Source organism: Triticum urartu, chromosome 2A (genome assembly GCF_056163025.1).
Source record: "Triticum urartu cultivar PI428250 chromosome 2A, HENAU_Tu73, whole genome shotgun sequence".
Classification (NCBI taxonomy): domain Eukaryota; kingdom Viridiplantae; phylum Streptophyta; class Magnoliopsida; order Poales; family Poaceae; genus Triticum; species Triticum urartu.
Window position 1 is genome coordinate 10883781 of NC_141874.1, and position 5056 is coordinate 10888836.

Consider the following 5056-nt stretch of genomic DNA (forward strand, 5'->3'; position numbering starts at 1 on the left):
AAGGAAGGGACGGCTATTCCCACAGGTTGATCTTGATAAAATGTGCAGCGGTAAGCAACTAATAATCTCGATGCAGGACTGCCGTTCCCATAGGTTCCTCCTCCAAAACCTTCTTAGGCGAAAAAGACTGGAAGGGCTTATTCCCACTGCTGATTACTGAGAACCTTCTACCGGGAAAGATTTCCTTCTATGCCTAGTGGTTTTTGAATTGGAAATGGGAAAGGCAGAGAGAATTTACTCAAATTCCACTATGTTATGTATACAATGATCGGGTTGCGTCTGGTATGATCGGGGTGCTTTATCTAAACTAGGCAGGATAACTTGGCTAACCTTCCTACTCTGATAGAATCTCTGAACGGCAGGTACCCTCAACCGCCGTAACGAAGGAATGAATCTATTAAGTGGGAAAGAGCCCTCGTGGCAGCTATATCCGCGAGGATTCCAAGTGTTCTAATTCATCTCGTTACAGACCCACATCAAACATGCAACTGCTTGTCGCATACTCCTGCTACTCCGACCTACGCTTCTCACATCGCATCCTTGGTCCTTAAACGACGGTATATTCTTTTTTCCGGGTTCTTTGAGCGTAAATGGAGACACTTCCCCCTTCTTCGACATATGAATATGCCTCGCCTCGAAGATAAAGAAATCCTGAGTAAGGAGAGAGATTCTCCAGACGAACGAACAACCCGTCAGGTTCGAATTGACTTAGGATGGACCAGGACCCACCTATCTCCACCAAGAAGGAATCGCTTTGGTTACGCAGTTCAGTTGGCGATAAAAGCCAACCTAATCTGCAGGCCGGTAGGCCAGCCAACTAACTCTTCAAAAGAAGAACTTATTTCCCCACACCTATCTCTATGAAACTTCCTTCATAGTTAGGAGAGGTTTTTTTTAGCTTTTTGTCTCTTTTACCGCAGAAAGTTCCCCAAAAGTATGAAAGGTCGGAGGGCTTTGTACCAACCATTCTAGTGTGGTTGGATTCTGTTCAACAGCCCAAGGACTTTCCGCACATTTTTGGTTCTTTCCACTGCTTGAATTGATTGCGACAACTACGAAGAAACGACGAATCCCAACTACGGATATATAAGAACCGAAACTGCTCAGAGCATTCCATCCGGCGTAAGCATCTGGATAATCTGGAATGCGACGTGGCATACCCGAAAGCCCTAAGAAATGCATGGGAAAGAAGGTCAGATTAACCCCGAAAAAAGTGATCCAAAAATGGATTTGGCCTAAAATTTCAGGATATGTCCGACCAAAGATTTTACCCACCCAATAGTAAAATCCAGCAAATAAAGCAAAAACGGCTCCCATAGAAAGTACATAATGGAAATGTGCAACCACATAATAAGTATCATGTAGAGCAATGTCTAGCCCAGAGTTTGCTAGAACTATTCCAGTGAGCCCTCCTATGGTGAACAAAAAGATGAACCCTACAGCAAATAACATGGGTGTTTTGTATCGTATCGAACCTCCCCACATGGTAGCGATCCAACTAAAGATTTTGATTCCTGTGGGCACAGCTATGATCATGGTAGCTGCGGTGAAGTAGGCACGCATATCAACGTCTAAGCCCACAGTAAACATATGATGAGCCCAAACTAGAAATCCAAGAACACCTATACTTATCATGGCATAAACCATGCCTATATACCCGAAGACCGGTTTTCTTGAAAAGGTCGATACGATATGACTAATAATACCAAATCCAGGCAGAATGAGAATATACACCTCTGGATGACCGAAGAACCAAAACAGATGCTGGTATAATATTGGGTCTCCCCCTCCTGCAGGATCAAAAAAGGTTGTATTAAAGTTTCGATCGGTTAATAACATTGTAATTGCCCCCGCCAGTACCGGAAGTGATAATAAAAGTAGGAATGCTGTCACTAGAACGGACCACACAAAAAGTGGTAATCTATGCATAGTCATTCCAGGTCCACGCATGTTGAAGATAGTTGTTATAAAATTGATAGAACCTAAAATTGATGAAATACCTGATAGATGAAGACTAAAAATTGCTAAATCAACTGCTCCTCCAGAATGGCTGGTAATACCACTTAAGGGCGGATAGACTGTCCACCCAGTGCCGCTGCCCACTTCTACTAAGGCTGAGCTTAATAGGAGCAAGAGACTTGGTGGCAACAACCAGAATGATATATTATTTAATCGTGGAAATGCCATGTCAGGTGCACCTATCAGAATCGGAACAAACCAATTACCAAATCCACCTATCATCGCCGGCATAACCATAAAAAAGATCATTAAAAAAGCATGAGCCGTTATTAAAACATTATAAAGTTGATGATTCCCACCAAGAATTTGATCGCCGGGTCGGGATAATTCCATACGAATCAGTACGGAGAAGCATGTGCCCATCACTCCTGCAATGGCACCGAAGATGAAATAGAGAGTCCCAATATCCTTGTGGTTAGTAGAGAAGAGCCATCGAACCATATTTTTCATTTTTGATTTGAGAAATGAAAACTTTCCTTATCAAAGAGGGGCTGGGGGGGCTAGAAGAGAAAAGAATCAGAATTACTGAGCTACCCCGCTCTTTTTTTTCTAATTCCCTTCTAAGATCCTCCGACTTAAACAAGTCGAGAGCATGCTCGTGCTCAGCTCTTTCGAGACTTTCCTTGCTCTTGGGGATTTCTTCCCACCGGATCCTCTGTTCCACTTCCAGGCACCTCCTTGTGGAGCTTTCCGCCTCAAGGAGATCCCGGTTGTGGGAAACAACATTTCGAAAGAAAACGGATCCTCCCTCGTTCTCCTGCAGATCTTGATAAGACGCTTGGAGAACAGTGAAAGAATCAGTTGCGTGAATATGGTCCAGATAGGAACGAAGCGCTTCATCGACCAAGTAGGGCTCGATCGGTAGATAAGGCCCTACTCTTTGATAAAGCGCCACAAATTCCTGAATGACATCTTGTCGCATAGAAGAGAGCTTTTCTTCCATTAGGAAGAGCTTAAGCCGCCCAGGTATGTCTTCCAGGGGGGTATTGTGATTAAGCTCGTTCTGAATGAACGTAACCCATCCCGGATCCTGCTCGTAAAGACTCAGATAGAAGTTTAGCCCTGCTAAATGAGCTAGAGCCTGGGGGTCTTGAATCTCCGGCGGGAGAGTGATCAGAAAGGAGGAGCCGACGAAGCACGAACTAAAAAGATTGAAAATTGGTATTAGGCAGAATATAAAACGACAAAGCAAAAAAAATATAAAAATCGAAAGTAATATCAAATTATATATTAAGGGAAACTTAATACATAAGAAAAAAATAGAAAGTAGTAAAGCGGGTAGTGGAGAAGAGCCATCGAACCAGATTTTTCATTTTCTTTTCGTTTTGAAAACTTGACTTATTAGAGAGGGGCCAGGGGGCTGGAAGAGAAGAACTTGAATACTAAACGCTGGAAGAGAAGAACCTTAATACTAAACCAAGTTTCGGGAACTTCTTGGTGACTTGATTGGTTCCCTTCCCCCAATTTGCAAAGGATGATTCCCGTGAAGGTGATCTCGATCACCATTCTATGATATTTCTGGATGCTTTTGAGAAGCTTTTCCTTTTACCTAATGCCGGCTACCGACAACTTACTTCATGCTATTACTAACACTTATGACTGAGCCGCACTTGCTTTCCAAAAGAAATTGAAACTATCATGCCTCAGACTAGCCAATAGAAGAAAGAGCCACAAGCAAGCCATAGCAGCATCCTTTTTCTTCGCTTTCTTCAACAATGCGAATCTACCTCACTCCTCATCATAACTCAAATACAAATTCGAGTTCCAAATTGATATTTCCTCACGTAAGCAATAAAATGTGAAACCAATATTCATCATGAAACTTCAGACACTGATGATTGTGAGGTTCTGGAAGAGAGACGTCGTAGGCTGAAAAAAAGTAAACAGAAAACCACCCCTTAAACTCATTTGCTCAACATTCTTTCCACAGCAACTAGAAAAGTGGAGAAAATCCAATAAGGGGAGGTCCCGGTGAATACAAATCAATTGGAAACCTCACCCCGCATTCATGTCTCTAACAAGGCTGTCTAAGCTAAGCGGCCATGGACCCATGGACCCGGGGAATCTGAACCATTAGGTAGAGTTTCAGCTGAAAGAAAACCAGGTCAATCTTCCGATCGCGAGTCTTTACAAGCTTGAAACAACTTAAGCACAGGCAGGAGTCGCCCCTTTTAAAGTAAGTATTTATGCGGCGCTGAACTAACGAGCGGATACCTAACCTTCGAAGGAGAAGAAAAGACGGATGTATCTTTCATTCATATCGATCAGATGTGCTTTGCTCAGGACTCCCATTTTACCATTGCTTAAGCCATATTACATAAAGCATAGTGAGTGATACGCAATGCTGGTACCACCATGTTTTTTTCCTCACTCTGTGTAGCCACACTCGTTTGTCCATTTCTACTTATTATTTATGTGAAATAGTATCCGTTGGTTGTAGAAGCACTGGCGTTCAGGGATTGCAAAATCCATAATATCAAGAAGCGGTAGGAACCTGGCTAACTTCGATGCGGATAACGCGCTATAGAAGAAAGTGGATCAACCAAAGTAGACCTTGCTCGAAAGGCACCACAAGGCGAACCAATAGAGTGTGGTGTAAGCGGTGAAGCAGAATAGGAATTGGAACTGCTTGAACTAGAAAGGGCTTCCGCTACCGCGCTACCTCGGGAGCTCCGGAAACGGTATACTCGCTTCACTCATCTGTAATGGTATCCTTGAAAGCTAGCTAAAGTGGGTTCTAGACAAAGTTCTCCTAAGCAGGGCGGAAGGAAAAACAAGAGCAGTATAGCTCTACATTACGCTTCGGGGGCCTCGTCTTACTCACTCACCTTCTACTAATCGGACCGTGACAAAACAACCAGCCCAGCAATAGGCAAGGACTGGCTGAAATCCCTTTCCGGATCCAGTCTATCCGTATCTGCTGTCCCTTCCGCTTTCTGTGTTGATGGAGCTCGGTCAGATAGTTCCGGTATTGCGAAGGAGGGCAACGCATTGGGATCGTCCAATCCCTTCTGATCGGTTGTCGTATTGAATTGCA

The 5056-nt window shown here is 43.6% G+C and overlaps 1 pseudogene; it reads right to left on the minus strand.

The window, feature by feature from the left end:
- Positions 1-2292: 2292 nt before the first annotated feature.
- LOC147982848 (uncharacterized) lies at positions 2293-3332 on the minus strand (annotated as a pseudogene).
- Positions 3333-5056: the final 1724 nt, after the last annotated feature.